Raw genomic sequence first — 22,253 nt, 5'->3', positions numbered from 1 at the left:
TGACATCGTAGAAAGAATCTTTCCACGATGTCCTGCTCCTGGTTACGAGCCTGCTGAAGCAGGAGCAGGCTGGTAACTATGGTAAACATCGGGTTACTAGGGGCACACGCGCTCCTAGTAACGCGCTGTTTATCATGGTTACCACTCTGCTACGGTGAGCGGGAGGTTACCGCTCACTTTAGCAGGCTCGTAACCATGATAAACAGCGGGTTACTAGGTGCGCGCGTGTGCCCCTAGTAAAGCGCTGTTTATCATGGTTACCAGCCTGATCGCTGCTCCCGCTGGTCACACACAGCGATGTGTGCTGACCAGCGGGAGGGCAACGACCAAAAAAAGGTCCAGGACATTCTGCAGTGATCAGCGACCTCACAGCAGGGGCTTGATCGCTGCAAAGTGTCACACATAGCGACATCGCTGGTGAGGTCGCTGTTGCGTCACCAAAACCGTGACACAGCAGCGATCTCGCTAGCGATCTCGCTATGTGAGACGGGGGCTTAAGTGACAATTGCAAACTGCTGTTGTAGTGACCAAAACATTGTAGTGACCAGTACGTTGTACTGACCAGTATGTTATGCCCAGCTCATGCTTCTGGAGACATGCACACGTAAATTAGATGGGGTCTCATCGCTACAGAAATGCCAAACATGTGAATGTTAACTGCGGTTTAGGCACAGACTGGAGCTCAGAAGGGAGGGGGCATTTGGATTTGGGAGTGCAGAATTTGTTGAATTTCTTTTGGAGGGCTATGAGTCATTTAGCTTTTCCAGAGCCTTTGTACTACCAGTAACGTGGAAGCTGCTATATTTCAGTTAACAGATGACGGACCTGATTGGGGACTTACTTTTTTGTGGATTCAGTTGAAGCTTTGAGAACATTTTACATAACATTTTGGATCACGTTTATCCTGCACACTGAGCACTTACATCGGGGTTTCCATCTAAATCTCCAGGTGACACGATTCAGATGAAACCGCCAGAGATCTATTCACTATAATGAGGCAGCAGAGTTACTCTGGACTCTGTCTGGCCTCTGTTCAGCATCGTCTTTCTTTTCTGAAGTGAACAAAACTGTCCTGTTTATGATATGTAATACCTGAAGAAGGCTCATATAGAGTCAAAGCGCGTTGTAAGCTAATAAAATTTGGTTATTTAATATATCTTCGCATCCTACCTACTGTGTTTCGGGAGCGCATACCACCAGGAGAATAATTAAGTACATTTGGTTAGCAGTGGAGACTCGCTGGTGGTCGCTGGGAAGGTGAGCACAGCTGTTGTTTTCTAGCAAACTACAGTCAGGGGAGAACAGTAGTTAACAGCAGACAACCCCTTTAAGCCCCCGTGTTATGTGCTCTATGACATTTATCATCTCATCACGCCGCACACTGGACAATCCCAGGTAGTGCCCCCTGCACCTGGCCGCCGCCACCCGCAGAGAGCAACGTGACGTTTCGAAAATGGGCGTGTCCACCATGCTCCTGTCAGTCATTTCTACAATACCACGCCCCCTTGTGGCAGCTCCGGACTCAGCACTCAGAAGGGGGAGGAGCCTCAGCGCGAACCTGGGTGTACGGGGAGAAGTTCAATGTGCGGCGGAGCGGGGACTGTGCGCACGGAGTGCTGGAGCTGCGCGCTGCCCGGTGACAGCTCCCGGCGCCGCCTGTCCCGTCTGTACAGCCCCGGTGCCTTTATCTGCTGTAACTCAGCAACCGGAAAAAGCAGCTTACATGAGCTCCAGTCCAGACAGGTAAGACGCTCATTACTTTACATGGGGCTAGACAGAGCGGGGCTCCTGAGGACGGCAGCAGGGGTCACGCTCCCGGGGGGATGTGGCCGTACCTGTACGTTAGTGCTTTGCTTGGAGAAGTTATGGAGTAGAGCTCCCATCACTGACACTGATGATGACTATACAGCTCCTGGGGACCCATCACTTTGCCCCATTCTCCCCCCCCCCCCTGTGACCACCAATATAGCAAAATCCTTACACTATTAATGCCTTATGGGTCCTTCTTGTGGGGTCTGTGTGAGGGGCACAGCTTTGCCAAGGAGTAAACAGATGTGACAGATCTATTGAATGACCCCCGTTATACCCTGAAAATGCTCAGTCTACTAAAAGGGGCAATCCCCGTTCTCATTTGTGCTTGATGAGTGGCGACTAGGGCTATGTTCACACATAGCTTTTATTTAAATGGGCTTTGATGCAGATCTGCTTCATCAGAGTATTTGAATCAGTATTTGATGTGGATTTTGAAGCGGATTGACATCAGAATTGTACATTTAAATCCTTTTGAGGCTTCAGTAGATAAATGGCGCATATAATAGCGCGCTCGTGATCTGAAGGCAGATACTTCTGAATGGACATGTGGATTATCACTGAAGCTTGACGCTCACAGTACAGTAGATCGGACAGATTTGCGCAGCCGGCGCTAACATCTACGCTGATTTTGCCGCACCATGTGAATTAGGTTTTGTCTTACTGTACTGCAGAAATTCAACCTGGACTGAGATATTTTTTTTGTTGACCTGGTACTCCACTAGTTAATGACAATAAAAAACATTTTCAGGGCCAGTCCTGATCTTCCATAGAAGGTAATGGTCCAGTCACATAAGCAGCCAGTGACTTCAGGAGACCCTCTGGGTTTATTTTTGGCCACGATGCACTGGGGATATAAGTGCGGTCGGTTCTGCCGGAGCTTTTCTTGCCGGTAAATCTTAAGCTATCTCAGAGGAAATGCTTGGCTGGCTCAGGATCGCTGCTGCACACTACGTCTTTGTCGTATTTCCTACATCAGCACAAGGGAATATAGTCTCCTACTGGGAAGTGAGAGGCTGCTGGGAGCGCTGTACAGACTGGGATGGCTGTCATAAATGTTCTCAGCACCAGCCGCTAATATCCTGGCAAAATGAATGATCTGTAGTGATAACTAACTGACATCTGCTGTCATTGTCACCATTAAATGCCTTGTCCATACCATTGTTGCCTGGGCTAGGAGCAATGCTTTACCCCCTAGGGTCGGCTTCATCCCCATACTCCCCAGGAATTGTCCCCAAATTCTGTTTTTTTTTTAATTCTCAGATTTAAGTGCCTTTTTAAAGGGATTTTATGCCCCTTTCTTTAACTTGACATGTGGCCCCACTTTGGTAAAAATAAATTGCGCATCCTCAGCTTCTGATCCCTCGACACTCACCTGTCTTGCTGACTATGACACCCACTGGTGTTATCTACTTTTCTCCTGTCGTGGTTCACATGCAACCACAGCTGTCATCAAGTGCCAACCCTGATGGAATAGGAGAGAAGACTAACGGCAGACATAGCTAGCAGGACGGAGGAGAAGCAGCGACTGTAAAGGGTGGGTTTATACTGCTATCTATTTTTTATTACACGAAGGCCATATGTAGAGTTAAGAAAAGTAAAAAAAAAAAAAATAAAGTAGCGGAAAACCGTTGTAAATTTTCCTATGTAAATAAATATATATATATATATATACACATACATACATACATACATTTTTTAAGCTAAGTGGGCGTGGCACGCAGATTCTCTTTATGGGTGTTTTCTTGACCACACCCCGTTGCCTAAAAATGCTAAATTTACATTCAGGAAAGAGAGGGCCGTGTGTCTAGAACTGAGAAGTGCAGATTTAGAAGAACAGCAGAATCTACTACTACTTATTAACATTTTTATGACAAGTGACTGATCCTCTTTAAAAAAAAACAAAAAACAAACAAACAGGAGAACACCACGTTTGGCTGTATCTTCTCAGTGGTAGTTGCATTTCTGGACTATCATATGCCAAATTGAATGAATAGTAGTGTAGACTCCTTTGGAGAAACTGCTGGGTAGGTCACTCTTGGTCCTCGCACCTTCAGATAGGTGAGAACATATGATATGATCAGTTGGACCGTCCCGGATCATTAGGATATGGCTCCCAAGGTTCAGGTGAATTTTCAGAATACTCTGTCCTGTGTGAGCACATAAGGAGTGACACTATTTCTGGGCTTTATATGACTTGTATCCTGATTTTTTTTTTATTTATTTAGCAGTTTTCTACCTTCTAGCTTTCACCTTTCACGGAGTCATCGGGGATTTGCTGCTCTGGTATCTCCCATACTTAGGACACTTATCTAAATTAGACTACAACCTTTAAAACTACAGTCACTTTTATTATACCACTTTATTTTCTTTTAATTAAAATTCTAATATTTAGAGGCCTTAGTAAAAAAAAAAAAAAAAAAAGCGATTTTATTTATGTCCTGGGTAGTTTGATTATTTATTGCAGATTGGTTTGGGACTTCATCCTCTTTTCAAGAAATCTTAGACCCCAGGCACAGTTTTTTTTTTTTTTTTTAAAAAACAAAAAAAATGCACTTTACTCACCTTTCCCAGGTCCAGCACTAAGTCTCTACCTCTGCTCTCCAGTGTCTGGGATTAGCTACAGCACTATCATGTTGGCTGCACCGCAGCCAATCGGTGATCTCAGCGGCTCCGAGTGAGTCATTCTGTCTAAACAGTAAGAGCCACTGAGATTACTGTTTGGCTGCTGCACTGTCGACACGGCATCAGTGCTGCAGCCAATACCTCACACATGGCAGATACTCAGCACTGGACCTGGGGATGATGAGTAAAGCGAGGCTTAATAATTTTTTTTTTTTTAAATAACAAACTGCACTTTGGGACCAAGGTTTTTCAAAAGGGGGATAACCCCTTTAAGGATGCAAAACCTCCCTCAAAAAAGAAAAAAAAAAAGAAATGCACGTCCCATTGCAGATTAAATAAACTGCTAGTGTATAACACAACACATAAAAAAGGCATTTGTGTTGCAACATTTACTGAGCTTCTTATGGATGACAGATGTGATATATTTGACTCCGCTGAAAAAAAATACAATTTATGTACATGGTAGAGTTAGAATCTGAATGTATTATGGATCTGTAATGGGACATTTTTAGAAATCTGTAGGATCATACTGTTACTTTTTGTGCATTTTTGATTTTAAAATTGTGGCATCCTTCAACACATCATGCATTTCTTCCATAATGGATACAGCACCCCACGGAAATCACTTATGCCAGAACATGGTGTGCAAATGATTCTGAAATATGACCCCGTTGGGACTCCTAGTGCTGCCATACAGACACTGCCCATGGCATTGCCTAAAGAGGCTCTTTAAAAGGTCTTAAAAGTATGAAAGGGGGACTGTGATGGCTGCGATCCTCTTCTGGAGTTGAGTTTTGCCGTATAGATGATTGCACTATTCTATACACTGTGGTCCGAATCACCAAGACGTATGTACGTATGTGTGATATACATACATGCAGTTGTGCTCAAAAGTTTACATACCCCGTCAGAATTTTTCCTTTCTTAGCCTTGTTTCAGAGAATATGAATGATAACAAAAAAAACTTTTTCTCCACTCATGGTTATTGGTTGGGTGAAGCCATTTATTGTCAAACTACTGTGTTTTCTCTTTTTAAATCTTAATGACAACCAAAAACATCCAAATGACCCTTATCAAAAGTTCACATAACCCAGTTCTTAATAACGTGTATTGCCCCCTCTAACATCAATGACAGCTTGAAGTTTTTTTGTGATAGTTGTAGATGAGGTTCGTTATTTTCTCAGATGGTAAAGCTGCCCATTCTTCTTGGCAAAAAGCTTCCAGTTCCTGTAAATTCCTGGGCTGTCTAGCATGAACTGCGCGCTTGAGATCTCCCCAGAGTGGCTCAATGATATTGAGGTCAGGGGACTGAGATGGCCACTCCAGAACCTTCACTTTGTTCTGCTGTAGCCAATGACAGATCGACTTGGCCTTGTGTTTTGGATCATTGTCATGTTGGAACGTCCAAGTACGTCCCATGCTCAGCTTCCGGGCTGATGAGTGCAAATTTGCCTCCAGTATTTGCTGATAACGTGCTGCATTCATCTTTCCTTCAACTTTTACCAAGTTTATTGTGCCTTTGTAGCTCACACATCCCCAAAACATCAGTGATCCACCTCCGTGCTTTACTGTACTTTTCATCATAGGCCTTGTTGACCTCTCTCCAAATGTAACGTTTATGTTTGTGGCCAAAAAGTTCAATTTTGGTCTCATCACTCCAAATTACCTTGTACCAGAAGTTTTGAGGCTTGTCTCTGTGCTGTTTGGCGTATGGTAGGAGAGATACTTTGTGGCATTTGCGCAGTAATGGCTTTCTTCTGGCGACTCGACCATGCAGCCCATTTTTCTTCAAGTGCCTCCTTATTGTGCATCTTGAATCAGTCACACCGCTAGTTTTCAGAGAGTCCTGAATTTCAGCTGATGTTATTTGTGGGTTTTTCTTTGCATCACGAACAATTTTCCTGGCCGTTGTGGCCGAAATTTTTGTTGGTCTACCTGACCGTGGTTTGGTTTTTACAGAGCCCTTGATTTTCCATTTGTTAATCACAGTTTGAATGCTGCTGACTGGCATTATCAATTCCTTGGATATCTTTTTGTATCCCTTTCCTGTGTTATACAGTTCAACAACCTTTTCCCGTAGATCCGTTGACAATTCTTTTGCTTTCCCCATGACTCACAATCCACAAACAGTGGCTGGATGAAAGATGCAAGAGTCTGTCTGGATCCCAGAAACTCGCTCAGCTTTTATGCACACACACTGATTACAAGCAAACAGGTCACAGGTGAGGATGTTACATTTAGTAGCCATTCAAACCCATTTGTGTCAAATTCTGTGCATGTTATCAGGCCAAAAACACCAGGGTATGTGAACTTTTGATCAGGGACATTTGGATGTTTTTGGTTGTCATTAAGATTTAAAAAGAGAAAACACAGTAGTTTGACAATAAATGGCTTCACCCAACCAATAACCATGAGTGGAGAAAACGTTTTTTTTTGTTATCATTCATATTCTCTGAAACAAGGCCAAGAAAGGAAAAATTCTGCTGGGGTATGTAAACCTGTATATGCCGAGACCGGCAATGGAGAAGATGGAGAGATTAATCTCTCCTTCATCTTCTCACCTGTGATCCGGTTCTAGCATGCAAGAGGATCAGATCACAGTAGAATGACAATCAGCTCACGCTTGCAGAAGAGATGTTGTATGCTAATGTGAGCCCTGCCTTAAAGGGGTTGTTCAGTTTTGTAGGAAAATGGAGAGATCGCTGCTTATGTTTTAAAATGGCAAACTAATCAATACTTGCCTATTGAAGCCTCTGTCACCTCTTCTGCTCCCTGAATGTCTGCTGACAATCCTGCAGTGGTGACATCACGTCTGTAACACGTGACTGCTGCAGACAAACACTGAACTCAGCGTTCTCGTGCCGTGTACGCCTGCATCACTGCTGAGCTCAGTGATTAACTGCATTGGACACTTATTGTAGACATGACTTTCCTGCTACAGCTGTGTCAGCATGGAGGTGGTGCTGGAGCGGGAAAGACATCAATAGGTACTGTATATTTTTATTTGTATAAAAAATCTATGTGGGGAAATACACGGACTGACCGGCGGCACAAAAATGATTCGATAAACTTTTACTGATCGGCGGTGGTTTAATAGCCTGTTTACACACAGACCAAATACAATAATATGACCGGAAAAATGCACCCTAAGCCTAGGGCTTTTCATGAACTTTAGTCACATCGAGTATCAGACTGGTTGCAGAACACCAAATATTTGTGCGTTACCTGATGCCGTGCATGACTATTTTAGAGCAACGATATAGATGTAAAAAAACCGAAACCACCATATGGCAGCCAGAATGCAAAAAAGGATCTGTTGCGTGAGACTTATGTTGAAGTTTATAAAAATGTCAAGTGGCCCAAACATTTAATCAAAAACTCTGAAGTTTTTGATTTTTGGACACTTACATTGCAGTCACATCCCACAACTTATCCACATTGACAGGTGTTGGACACTATGTCACTGTATAGCCTTATTGCCAGGGTTCCTTATTCTTACACATTACAGCTGATCAGTGGGAGTACGAAAAGGAGGACACTTTGTGATAAGACTATTGTCAGGGGACTCTTCTTACAAGTAGGGAGTGTCCAAAGTAGACAAAGTCGTTTAAAGCGTTCTCCTGGCACCATTTATTTTCGTATGTACAAGTGCCACCTAGAACATGTGCATGGCTGCCAGGTATCGTAGGAAAGGAGCAGGGAGCCACCTTTTGACGGGATGTCATCATTGGAACTTCATAATGTGGACGTGAGGAGCACCATAGCAACTTTTAAGGTGGGCTCAAAGAGCAAGGAGGACATGTGGTGAGCTATTTTTCTAGCCACATATTTGCAACTTTAGGACTTTTTTTTTAATTGGCCATAAAGGCTGGGCTTGAGTGTTGCGGTAGGGTGCCACCCTGCCAGGAACTACACACACTTTACCACAAATTGCCAGTTTAACAGTTTAGAATGCTTTTCCTAAGGCCACGTGCACACATTGAGTATTTGGTGAGATTTTTACCTCGGTATTTGTTAGTCAAAATCAGGAGCGGGTGATAAATCAGGGCTGCGGAGTCAGAATCGGAGTCAGTATAAAATGGACCAACTCCAACTCCTAAAATATATAATAAATTGGGTACAGTAGTTCAATGCAGTTTGTGGGGAATATATTTCCATAAGAATTTGGGAAAGTTATGAAATGTCCTATAAATGTCTGTCCTATTCCTGATCTAAGGGTCTAGACTTTTAGCTGAGATGAATCTGCGCTACAGTAAATTTATCACTTAAACATGAGCCTTGTATGAGGGAGCTGGCCTCTGAGCTGGCCTCTGAGCTGGCCTCTGAGCTGGCCTCTGAGCTGGCCTCTGAGCTGGCCTCTGAGCTGGCCTCTGAGCTGGCCTCTGAGCTGGCCTCTGAGCTGGCCTCTGAGCTGGCCTCTGAGCTGGCCTCTGAGCTGGCCTCTGAGCTGGCCTCTGAGCTGGCCTCGGAGCTGGCCTCTGAGCTGGCCTCTGAGCTGGCCTCGGAGCTGGCCTCGGAGCTGGCCTCGGAGCTGGCCTCGGAGCTGGCCTCGGAGCTGGCCTCGGAGCTGGCCTCGGAGCTGGCCTCGGAGCTGGCCTCGGAGCTGGCCTCGGAGCTTTGGCTTACTGACTCCACATCCCTGTGATAAATCCAGAAGTGGTGACTTGTTTCTATTACACTTTTCCTCTGGTTGCTCCACTCCTGGTTTTTTGCTTACAAATACTGAGGTAAAAAACTCCCCAAATACTCACCGTGTGCACGTGGCCTCAATGGGAACATTTATTGAAAGCTGATCTTTGTCTTCCTTTCTATTGGAGACTTCACGTCCCCCAGAGTTCTCCTTTAACTGGTCTCACGCCTTCTCAATAATCCACCAGTAGTATAGGTAACTACAATGGTAACCTGAGTGAGAATTGTTAGTGTAGAACGTTTTGTCACAGCTGGAGCCATGTTCCCATCATGAATATTTTACCGTCACTTGTTTCTCTGCTTCTGTGGCTCTTCTTTGTTAATATTGAGGGTGACACTTGCTACTAAATGTACTTTTTTTTTTTTTCCCTCCAAGTAAATAATTTCCAAGAAGCCGTGATAACCCCTCTCCCACAGCTCGCTGAATAGGTAATTGGTTAGTGAGCACTTAGTAGATGGAAACTAGATGTAATATTTATGAGTGTACGCGAGCGAGGAGCATTTCCAGGTCACTGTTTTCTCAGTTTGCTATGACAGTGACTTAGTGAACAAGCTGAGTCACTAACCTCATTGTCTGAGTCACAAAATATATATGATCACAACATTGTCAGGTGATTGGTGCCCGGGTCAGACATGTCTGGGCGTATGTGAGAGTAAAGCCAAACCCTCTGAAAGAAAAGCATGTACAAACCTAGGGATACTTGTTAGCAGTTTATCCACAACTTGTCTTTTTAGTAAATGCTAGTATTCGCCATGATATAATTTTAGAGCATCTTTCATTAGACATCTGCATTGCACCGTCACTCGTTACCTCCTGGAAACTTATGTGCAAATTAAAAGCAAGGTGTGAATCTCCATTTTGTGGATGGTGTGCGTCCCTGTGCTCTGTCCCCCTGTTAAATTTGCTGATAGTTTCAGGGGTTATTCACATGACCGTATAGCGTCTGCAATTCTTGGTATTTGTTACAGTCACAATTTCTGGCCTAACTGCCGTAATACAGACCAGAAAGTACGGCCTCTATACGGATGTGTGAATAAGTCCTTAGGGCAGGTGCAGACGAACGTAGATTCTCTCATCCCAGAGCATCGGCTCAAATGTGTATATAATGCTTTGATCAAACTCTGATCACAGTGTCAACTTGCACATACTTTTCCAGGATGAATAACAGAAGAATTGGAACAGGTTTAAGAGAAAAAATACTCCATAATTTTTGTTTATCGGGGCAAGATTGAAACATTAACATTATTGGGCTTTTCTTTTTTTTTTTTTTAAACTTTGAGTGCGATTATTGTTTCATATTGTGACTTATTAAAAACTGTGGTATATTGAGGTCAACAAAGCAAAAATACATACATTTTATGGTTACAAAATAAAGGTCATTGCACGCTTGAAAGAAAAGTCTCTCCAAGCTGCCAATCATCTAAGGTTGAATTCACACGTCCGACTGGCGAGTCCCTGGACCTGAGATAAGTTACATATATATCCCTGTGGGGCAGTGAGCTCAGGGCAGGACACCAGATGGTCAGGCCGTGTACTGCAATCCGAGCACGGTCCGTGTTTTATGGATGTGTAAATTGGACCTACTGTGTACGAGTCTTCACAATTTTCCCCCACGAGTTGATGTTGGGGGAGAGCAGGATTGGGTATGTTACATTTCAGCTGCTGATCCTTTTGTTGGTCTAGTTGATAAGCTGCCACTATACCTGTCTGGCAGCGGCTTACTCCCCTGACCCCATTAAAAACACATGAACGATTGGAACCTTTGGATTCCATTATGGTTTCTGTTGTGTGGAATCTATGACCGAGGCTCTAAATAAAGCTTCCACCGCAGATGTAAGCGTAGACTTATTGTGGCATCATGGCTTTCAGTTTTTCCTGCTTGTATAGCCTTTGCTTTTCCAAGGGGTTTTCCCCTTTCAGGAAAATGGACACGAAACACTCAAATATACCTAAAGTAACAACCCGCATCACCGCTGTAGCTAATCACTGAGCTCAGCAGCTCGTGCCGTCCACATCTGCTTAGCTGCTGAGTTCAGTGACTGGCTATACTGATGCGCATTGTCAATGTGATGTCACCGCCGCAACCAGAATACTAAGACCTCTGAACAATGGCGAGAGGCCGGCACTGAACACAGGGAGCATAAGTACCTGATCTGTTTTTTTATTTTAGGTGTTTATGAGTGTTTGGGATCCCTTTCCTGAAATTTGAAAACCCCCTTTAATACATAATACCTACTATTCCATTTATTTCATACCAGAAGTAAACAAATCTTAGTTGACTGAAGACTATTTGAGGTTCCAATTTGATTTTTTTTAATAGTTGCTTTATGCTAATGTCCTTATTGCCCAATCTTAAAAGTTGGGCACCAGCATCAGGTTTTCAGGTGCTTTTGGTTTGTCTGGTCCTGCCCCATTCAATGTGCACATCTGTTTTCACCTGCTTAGCTTTGCATATATTTACATGCACTCACTGAAATAATAATGGAAAATGTGGCCTTCCTGCAATTTTAACATTGCAAACATTCCAAATTTCTTACTGTCTCCACTTCTATTTCCTGGATTGTAGAACTTCATCTCATGATTGCTCCACAGTTTCTCCTCCTGAGTCATCCTTTACAGTACAAGCAAGTGGTGACTGGAAACGGTTCGAACAATAATCAGATCACTTTTACTCCTGTTTTATGATTATTAGTGAATCAATAATTTTCTCCTAACCCCCATGACAGCACCATCTGAGAGAGGGTATCCAGCCATTAAGGACAGGAAACCTACTCTGAATAAAAGGGTGGTACCTCTCCTCCGCATCAGTTTAGGTTCCCTCAAGGTCTGGAAAAGAAAGCGAAGGACGGTACTAAAGACTCATCAAGGTCTGGCTAGTGTCTGCTGAGGTCCGGGACACTGGCGGATCTGGGAGCATCACCGCCAGCTAGGAGGTTGGTGGTGTGCGGTCGCGTGCAGGTGGAGACCTCTTTGCTAAAATGTCTTCAGCCGACACGCTTACCTGGGTCTTCTCATGCTGGAGCACTCAGGATTGACATGCCTGGTGTCGAGCATGCTGGAGACATGGCCGCCTGGGTCTTGCACGCGCTGATGATGTAATCGGCGTGCCCTGATGACAATTGCGCCAGAAAGCAGGTTACGGCAGTGAAATTCCGGGTCTGCATGTGCGCAGGGCTCATCTTATGGCTTCCTGCACAGAGCGTGTCGGGGAACAAAAGTCTGATCCAGAAATCCTAAGGATATGTCCGGGGGAGGGTTTGGAAGACTGGAGGTGTGGCTGTGGATGGTCCCTCATGTATATAATGGAAGTATGACCACCAGAATGCAGATGGCTCTAGCTTTCCTCTCTTTCTAAGCCTGGATATGCAAGAAGAGCAGCAGCAGCCACTGCAGTAGCATATTTATTGTCAATGATGGAAGGAGAGAAAACCAAAAAATAGAGGTTTCACATTTGGAGGCCCTTCCTCGGAGCCAAGAAAGTCTTCCCAGTGACGGGTTTTCCCAGGTAGGAGGAAGGCTGTCCCACTTCCTTCCTGCCTGGGAAAGGATATCATCCAGTGCCTGGATCCTCAGGATACTACAGTCAGGATTCAGGCTGGAATTCAGATCTGTTCCCCCGACACACCTTCAGAGTATCATCTTCCAGGGTTCCAGGGAACAATTAGCTCTGGAGACTGAAGTTTTGAACCTGGTGCAGAAGCAAGTCCTGACGGAAGTACCAGTGGCAGAGCAAGGGAAGGGATTTTAGTCCCCCTATTTCTAATAAAAAAAAAAAAAAAAATGGATGGCACCTTCAGGACTATAGTGAACCTGAAGGGGTTGAACAGATTCCTAATCTACAGGACCTTCAAGATGGAGTCTATAAAATCGGCCATAAAGATGCTGTTCCCAGGGTGCTACATAAACGTCTTTCAAGTCTAGCACGCTCATTACCACGTCTCAATCCATGTGGAAGATCAGAAGTTTTTGAGGGTGGCCTTGCATGTGAACAAGCAGATTTCACAAAAAGTGTCCAAATAATTGGTAAACCAATAATACTTCCAAAACATCAATTATTAACATGAATTTTTTTACCAGGATGTATTGTAATAACCCAGTAAAACAGGAAGTAACAAAATAATTTTAAAATAAATATTTTATTATAGACATATTAAAATCAAGAATAAAACCGTAAAAAGAAAGGTACCAATCATAGGGAGACAGGAGAAGAAATATTAAAGTCTTTAGAAAAGTATGCATAAATTGCTGGTTGATTGTTAATACATACACCCAGCTTAAATAGTCTTATATCAAACTTGTTGTACCATTAATAAAGTACCCATAATAAATTAGAAGGGTGTATATTTTAAATTTTTTGTTATATATATCAACACGGAGTATCAGAAATGAGTTATTATGCCACACATTAGACAGAATCAACAGAGCAGCAGTGCTGTAACATACTGGTGCTCTCGTGCACAAAGGCACATAGATCAGCACAATTCATTAATTACATGACCAGCACCTGCTGCCAAAGTGATCATTCCAGTGCACATAGAAACATATAGATCTCTCACTGCCGATAATAACTGATACTGAGTGGATACAATCATCACATAAGCATATACCAACAATAAAATGTATAGTGCTATTTCATACCAATATAGACGCTCCTGCTTCCTGCCCCGACGCGCACGTTTCGCATTAGCTTCTTCGAGAGGCCAAGAAGCTAATGCGAAACGTGCGCGTCGGGGCAGGAAGCAGGAGCGTCTATATTGGTATGAAATAGCACTATACATTTTATTGTTGGTATATGCTTATGTGATGATTGTATCCACTCAGTATCAGTTATTATCGGCAGTGAGAGATCTATATGTTTCTATGTGCACTGGAATGATCACTTTGGCAGCAGGTGCTGGTCATGTAATTAATGAATTGTGCTGATCTATGTGCCTTTGTGCACGAGAGCACCAGTATGTTACAGCACTGCTGCTCTGTTGATTCTGTCTAATGTGTGGCATAATAACTCATTTCTGATACTCCGTGTTGATATATATAACAAAAAATTTAAAATATACACCCTTCTAATTTATTATGGGTACTTTATTAATGGTACAACAAGTTTGATATAAGACTATTTAAGCTGGGTGTATGTATTAACAATCAACCAGCAATTTATGCATACTTTTCTAAAGACTTTAATATTTCTTCTCCTGTCTCCCTATGATTGGTACCTTTCTTTTTACGGTTTTATTCTTGATTTTAATATGTCTATAATAAAATATTTATTTTAAAATTATTTTGTTACTTCCTGTTTTACTGGGTTATTACAATACATCCTGGTAAAAAAATTTGTGTTAATATGTGAACAAGCAGGTCAAACACTTCCAGTTCAGAGCTCTACCCTTTGGCCTGTCCATGGCTCCGAGCATGTTTCCAAAAATTATACTGGAAGTCACAGCACATCTCTGGGAACAAAATACCCTAAGGCTATGTGCCCACGATGCAGATGCTCTGGATTTTCCCTGAGCGTTTCTGCATCTCCCTGGCAGAAAAAACGCATGCGGATTTTACATGCGTTTTTCCTGCCAGGGACAAGCGGAAGTGAATCGTTTTTCACATGCATTTCCACGTGCGGGTTGTCAAGCGCTTTCCAAGCGATTTTAGCATCACTTGGAAAGTGCTTGACAACTTGGTCACACTATATAAATCCATGCAAATGGCATGGATTTATATAGTGTGACCAAAAGAATGGTAAAAATAAAATATTATACTTAGCTTCTGATGGCCCGGTGTCCTTGTCTTGGCTTGCCGGCAGCTCGAGGTAGAATAAAAGGACCTGCCATGATGTCATTTAATCATGTGACTGGTCACGCGACCGTCGACGTATTTTTTATTTTATTCTTTTTTTTACAGGTACTATGGTACCCGGGTCTGGAAGAGAGTCTCCTCTTCTCCAAACCCGGGTACCATCTGCACATTGAACTGCATGTTATCCGCATGTACAGATACAGTGATGCGGATGACATGCGGTCCAATGCAAGTCAATGGCGGCGAAAACAATTTTTCTGCAATGATAATCCGCAGCGGAAATTTCCACAGTATGTGCACAGCACATGCGGATTATCATTGGGGCACATGGCAGACCTTCTACCAAGCGTTTTTTAAGCGTTTCTGCAGCGGAATTGCCTCTGTGGAAATGCTTAAAAAAGCATAGTGGGCAAACAGCCTAATAATCCCATACTTGAATGATTTTCTAGTGGTCGGCAGGTCAATAGAGCACTGCAGTTGTCAACTGATAGAAGTCAGGACCAGCCTAGCCAGACTGGGTTGGCTTCTAGACCTAGAGAAATCGAAACTAGAGCCACAGAGGGTTCAATCTTTCTTAGGTCTTATTTTGAACTTGAAAAGATCAGACCTGTCTACTGCCGGAAGAAAAGATCAAGTCCTTAGTGTGAGCAGCAGTCACCAAACCTACCACCGGAACCAACGAAGACAAGGGGAATGAGAACTGAATCAAACAATATTCCAACAGATTGGCTGGCCCCCAACGATCCACAGATATAAACCTGTTTGCAAACAAACAAAACAGGAAGATAGAAAGATTCTGCTCTCTAGATCCAAGAGAGAAACCTCACGCAGTGGATGCTCTGAAGATTCCTTGTGACTTTGACCTGGCCTATGCCTTTCCCCCATTGATGTTGATTCCTGCAGTGTTGAGGAAACTTGGGGAGGAACAAGTGTGGTTCATTATGATTGCTCCATTCTGGCCCAAGAGACCATGGTTCTCATGGATAAGGTTGATGTCCATATCGGATACTTGGATCCTCCCAGATGTTCCTGATCTCCTCAATCAGGGTCCAATTTTCCATCTGCAGAATTCGGGCCTTCATTTGACAGCCTGGAGTTTGAAAGAGCATTATTGATTCAGAAAGGGTTTTTTCCTGAACCTAGTCTCTACTCTCCTTAAAAGCAGAAAACCAGTAACAACTAAGATATATGGTAGAACCTGGGCAAGGTTCTTGTCTAGTTTGGGACAAACCTTGGAAGGTAAAATACCAATTAATGCCATATTAGGATTTCTCCAGAAAGGTATGGAGATGGGCCTATCTACTAGTACTCTCAAGTTGCTGGTGTCGGCCTTAGAGGCCTTATATGCCGTATTTTTCGGACTATAAGACGCACTTTTTTTCCTTCAAAATTTTGGAGGAAAGTGTGGGGGGGGGGTGTCTTATAGTCTGTAAGTGCTAGATATATATGCTATGGATGGTGGTGGATGTGGGGGCAGCGGCGGAGGAGCCGCCTGCTGCAGCCCACACTGTGCCCCTGCTAAAGAAAATGAATATTCACTGCTCCCCATGCCCATGGGCGTGGGGACCAGTGAATATTCATTTTCCTTAATAGCGCGGCTGTGGCACCTTGTTTTCTTTTAGTGAGTGGCGATGAGAATTCATCCCTGTTCCAGCGGTCACGTGTGCCCGTTATTAAAGACCATGAATATTCACTGCAATCCATTCCCATGGGAGTGGAGAGTAGTGAATATTCATGCTCTTTAATAATGGGCACTGGTGACCACTGAGCCACAGCAGGAGCTACGGCTGCGGCTACATTGTGTGCTCTATTAAGGAGAGTGAATAGTCACTGCTCCCCACGTCCATAGTCCGGGTGTGGGGAGGAGTGACTATTCCGGCAGATCATCTCACCGTGTGAGGGCGCATGACAGTGACGTCATGCACGGCACACATGGTGAGATCAGTGCTGGCAGCAGAGCAGGACGCAGCGCTGGAGCAGAAGGAGGGAAGGTGAGTAGAATTGATTATTTTTTTTGTGCAGCGTAATGGGGATGGAGGTGCCATGTATACCAGGATGAGGGGGTGCTATGCATACCAGGATGAGGGATGAGGGGGTGCTATGCATACCAGGATGAGGGATGAGGGGGTGCCATGCATACCAGGATGAGGGGGTGCCATGCATACCAGGATGAGGGGGTGCCATGCATACCAGGATGAGGGGTGAGGAGGGGGGCCCTGCATGCCAGGAGGAGGGGTGAGGAGGGGGGCCCTGCATGCCAGGAGGAGGGGAGAGGAGGGGGGGCCCTGCATGCCAGGAGGAGGGGAGAGGAGGGGGGGCCCTGCATGCCAGGAGGAGGGGGGCCCTGCATGCCAGGAGGAGGGGGGCCCTGCATGCCAGGAGGAGGGGAGAGGAGGGGGGCCCTGCATGCCAGGAGGAGGGGAGAGGAGGGGGGCCCTGCATGCCAGGAGGAGGGGAGAGGACGGGGGACCTGCATACTAGGATGGGGGACATTACCTCTATAACAGTGTCAGCAGCAGACCCCCTCCCCCTTAAGGTTATGTTCACACATCATGTTTTTTTTATGCAAATTTTCTACAGCAAAGTCTGAGATTCCAGAATTCTTAGTTCACACATCATGTTTTTTTTTTTTTTTGTTCCTTGCATGTTTTTTTGGAAAATAGAGCACGTCACTTCTTTCAGCGTTTTTTCACCCATAGGAAGTAATGGGTGGTGAAAAAAAAAAAAAACCGCACCAAAAACGCATCAAAATTTGTTTCAGCGTTTTTGAACCCAAAATAGAATGTTTTTTTTTTTCACAGAACTTTATGTACATGCATAAAAAGAGGCAGAAGGATAGTGAAAAAAAAACCGCTGAAAAAACACACCAAAACTGCAAGAAAAATCTGCAGCAAACCTCCCTTGAGAGATCTGTTTTTGCTGTAGATATGTGACGCAAAAGAAACCATGATGTGTGAACATAGCCTTACAGTCCATCATGACCACGTTTTTTGCTTACATTTTTTTTCTATTTTCCTCCTCTAAAACCTAGGTGCTTCTTATGGTCCGGTGCATCTAGGGCTGTGTTCACACATGTTGGGTTTTTCAGCGTCACAAATCTGCAGCACAACCCAGTCTCTGGCAGGAAATCAGCTGCGTCAAAAACACAGGTTTTGTTGCGTTTTTGTGTGTTTTTTTTCATTGTCCTTCTTTATTTATTTATGCATGTGCATAAAGTCCTGTGAAAAAATGAACCCCATTCTATTTTGCCATCAAAAACGCTGAAAAAATGCTGATGCAAATTTTGGTGCGTTTTTTTTTTCACCACCCATTACTTCCTTTGGGTGAAAAAATGCTGAAAGAAGTGACTTGCTCCATTATCCAAAAACCCAAACAAGGCACAAAATATGCAACAACAAACAACATGTGTACAGAGAATTCTGGTTTCTCATAGACTTTGCTGGTACTGCATGACGCAGCTGAAAATTTGCATAAAAATCTGCAGCTGAAAAACACAACATGTGAGAACATAGCCTTGTAGTCCGAAAAATACGGTAACTATAATCTGGCGGCTGATAGGTGGATTTAGATTCATCAAGTCATATCAAAGATCCAGGCCAGTACCTGGCCTAAGAATACCTCCCTGGGAATTTAAATCTGGTCCTAGAGACATTAACTAAGGCCCCCTTTGAACCACTAGAAGGATTGCCAGTCAAGACTCTCACCTTAAAAAATGTGATATTGGTGGCTCTAACTTCAGCCCGTTGAGTCAGTGACGTACAGGTATTGTTAACCATCTGTTTAAGCGGATTGCTGAAGATAGGCTGGATCTGGTCTTAAGACAATTCTATCTTCCGAAAGTGGCCATAAAGTTCCACAGTAGCCAGGAAATTGTTCTCCCCACCTTTTTTAGTAATCCTAAAAATGCAAAGGAGCGGAGACTTCACACCCTAGACGTTAGACTGGTTCTAGTTGAGTACTTGGCTGTGACGAAACAGTGGAGGAAGAGTGAGGCATTGTTTGTTTCCTTCTAGGGGGTTAGGAAAGGCCTCAAGGTGACAAGGGGAATCCTAGCTAGATGGATCAGGGAGGTCATTGGGTTAGCCTACTCCTCTAGTAATGTCAACTCCAGAGATCTTAAAGGCTCATTCTACAAGGGACAAGTGACCTCCTGAGCAGAGAAGGTGGAAGTGTCTATCGACCGGATACTTAAGGTGGCGGCAACATGGTCCTCTCCTTCCAACTTCTATAAACAATACCGACTTGATCTGTCTTCCTCTAGTGAGCTATCCTTTGGGAGAAAGGTGTTTGAAGTGGTGATCCCTCCCTAAGGTGTTTGTTCTATATAAATATCTCATGTGGTCCTGTCATGGGAGAAAGGGAGAAAAAATCTTAGTTACTTACCAGTAATGGGAAATTACAGAGCCCATGACAGCACCTTTTATACTTCCTCCCTTTTATCACTGTGTGCACTGCTTAAATTTGGGTGTATAATTAGGAATAATGATGTTTGTTTGGTGTTGGTTGTACAAATAACTGTCTGGAGGTCCTCTTGTGCTCTGAAACCCAACTGATGCAGAGGAGAGGTACCGCCCTTTTATTCAGAAGGTTTCCTGTCCTTGATAGGAAACCCTCTCTCCGTGGTGCTGTCATGGGCTCTGTAAATCCTGTTACCAGTAAGTTACTAAGATTTTTCTGCTTCCATAACAGCGTACTATCCATACAATCTGCAAAAAAAATACCTGATAATACAAAAATATGTACAGGACATCTATCAGTTTATTAAGGCAAATCATGATTAAAAACTGGTTACAAGGTGAAAAAGCGACATCACCAGAAAAGAAAGCGCCTGATTATAAAGATATAGTTAATTTAGACATTGCCAAAAAAGATATGGTCATTTTAATAAAGTGCTTGTAGAAAAGTGACTAGTGCATCTGTAGCACCCCGAGGACTCGGCTGCTACAGGGGTATTGCACCTCGAACCAGAGGTGTGATATTCCACTCCCGGGTAAGGATGGAGTGTGGACCGGGGCTCAGTAGGCTGCATGCACCACACTCACCCCATTTCCGGGGGACAGATCAACGGTACTCCCACCAGATAGATGTGCAGGTACGACAGCGTCTGTCCCTGGCTGGAGTGGGGAGGGGGGAGGAATATCCCAGTGGTGTAGGAGTAGACAGGGGAGGGACTCTGGGCATAGGTAGGAGCCCATTGGGTGCTGGTCACCTGGGCTCGGGTGTCAGAAGGGAGTATAAAAGGTGGGCACCATCTTAGGACAGGGTCAGTCCAGTCCGGTTCAGTTCAGAGAGGAGCTCAGCCAGGGAGGGCTGACAGGGAGCTGTGGCTCAGTCTGGGCCCAGTTCCAGAGGCAGGCCTGGAGTGGAGGCCTGAGACAGCAGAAAGAGAAAGGAGGCAAGAAACACCAGGAAAGGCCCAGAGATGCAAGAAAAGAGGGAACCCTAAGATCCCACAGAATAACGGGTGAAGGGTTGGCAGAACAGGGTACCGGATCCCAAACTGGTGGAGGCCAATTATCCTTAGCCAGGAACCGGAGGTCGTGGTCAAGTCTTGGCGCGACCCCTCACCATATCCACCAGGAAGGCATACCGTATAGGGTCAGGGAAACCGGGAAAGGTTTCGCCACCAGAAGGCCCGAGGGAGCTGGACAAAGGTGGGTCCCTGGTGGGGACGGCCAGAGAAAGGAAAGAGAGGGAAGCCCTGAACCACACTCCGGAATTGCCTGGGAGTTGACCGAGTCCCTCCCCTGGTGAACGCAGCACGGCTCGGGTGGTCACTCTTGGCCGAAGTGATCTGAACCTACAGTGAGTAAAGCTTTGGAAACTGCACTTCAAGCCTCTGTGTTTCATCGCCGCACCTGCACCATCAGTACTGGGACACCCACACCATCACTCCCATCATCATCTCCACAATAGCTGCCCTGAGGCGATACTCCTCCCGTGGGGAGTCATCCCACTCTCAGCTGCACAAATAACATCAGCCTCAGCGGTCGGCAGTGCAGCGGCGGTCCCCACTGACCGCAATCCACGGGTGGCGTAGTCGAACTCTATAACATCTTATTCTAAGTTCTGCCACTTGGTTTGACACCCTGGGCACGGACCGGGTCACCGCCACGAGGACTACTACCCCTATCAGATCCGGCTCCGGGTATTCCCCGCATGCGCAACGCTGCCCTACATGGCCCAGGGGGCGCGTCACATCCAAATGACAAATCTATTGATCAGTTGCCATAATGTGGATAATTGTGATCCATGACACCGATCAAACACTGTCATGGTCTGCAAAATAACCAAGCAAACAAAAAATCGGACGTGTGATTAGCACCATAATATTTGTGTTCTCTCTGTGAAAAATATAGAACACGTGCGTACTTTTTGTTATATATTGTGCACACACCTAAACTAATACTTTGTTAAAGTACCCTTTTAATTTATGACAGCATTCACTCTTTTAGGTAAGAGTCTATCCGCAAGGAACATCTACAATTGACAATCTTTGCTCACTTTTCGTTGCAGCAGCGCTCAAAATCTGGCATATTGCGAGACCATCTCCTGTGTACACCGCCCTCTTCAGATCACCCATAGATTTTAATTTGGCTTTAGGCCTTGGCTCTGGCTGGACCATTCTAAAACATTGATCTTCTGGCAAAGCCATCCTTTTGTTGATTTGGAAGTATGTTTAGGATCGTTGTCATGCTGAAAGGTGAAATTTCTCTTCTTCAGCTTTTTAGCACAGGCCTGAAGGTTTTGATGCAAAATTGACTGATATATGGAACTGTTCATAATTCCCTCCACCTTGACTGAAAGCCCCAGTGGTAGCTGCAGAAATGTAGTCTCAAAGCCTAATGCTGCCTCCACCATGCTTTGCTGTTAGTATGATGTTCTTTTAGTGATGCGCAGTGTTAGCTTTGCGCCAAACAAACAACCTTTTGGAATTATGGCCAAAAAGCTCAACTTTGGTCTCATAAATCCATTACACGTTTTCCCACATGCTTTTTGCAGACTTTAATGTAGAGTTTGACAAAACATAGCCGCCTTTGATATTTTTTGTAAGAAAAGACTTCTGTCTTGCCACCCTTCCCCACAGGCCAGACATATGAAGAGTAGGGGAGATTGTTGTCACATACAGTAAACAGCCAGTACTTGCCAGAAATTCCTGCAGCTCCTTTAATGTGTAGACTTTTTATATCCACTGAAACGTGTGAACTCTATTGTATTTCTTGTAGAGATGTGGCTGTATAACTTGCAATATTGTAATGAGGATTCACAAGTCTGCAGTCGCATTGAATGACTGCAGACTTGTACCCTGAAGCCAGTCAAATACTGTAAATAAAGAAGT

The 22,253-nt window shown here is 44.4% G+C and overlaps 1 protein-coding gene across 4 annotated transcripts in view; it reads left to right on the top strand.

Annotated features, from left to right (window-relative positions):
* The first annotated feature begins 1,521 nt into the window (after positions 1-1,521).
* Positions 1,522-22,253, top strand: part of OSBPL3 (oxysterol binding protein like 3) — a 186,645-nt gene continuing 165,913 nt past the window's right edge. For 2 of the 4 annotated variants that reach the window (XM_073677876.1, XM_073677873.1), the window contains exon 1: positions 1,522-1,743. The gene's annotated coding sequence lies outside the window, so the exon portion shown is untranslated. The remainder of the gene's footprint in view (positions 1,744-22,253) is intronic. The other 2 variants (XM_073677877.1, XM_073677872.1) reach the window with 1 other exon arrangement.

The sequence above is a fragment of the Phyllobates terribilis genome, unplaced genomic scaffold (genome assembly GCF_046119375.1).
Source record: "Phyllobates terribilis strain yellow unplaced genomic scaffold, ASM4611937v1 Scaffold_4__5_contigs__length_816908805, whole genome shotgun sequence".
Lineage (NCBI taxonomy): Eukaryota > Metazoa > Chordata > Amphibia > Anura > Dendrobatidae > Phyllobates > Phyllobates terribilis.
The sequence above is the reverse complement of the archived record's forward strand: the minus strand, read 5'-3'. Positions and strand labels throughout refer to the sequence as shown.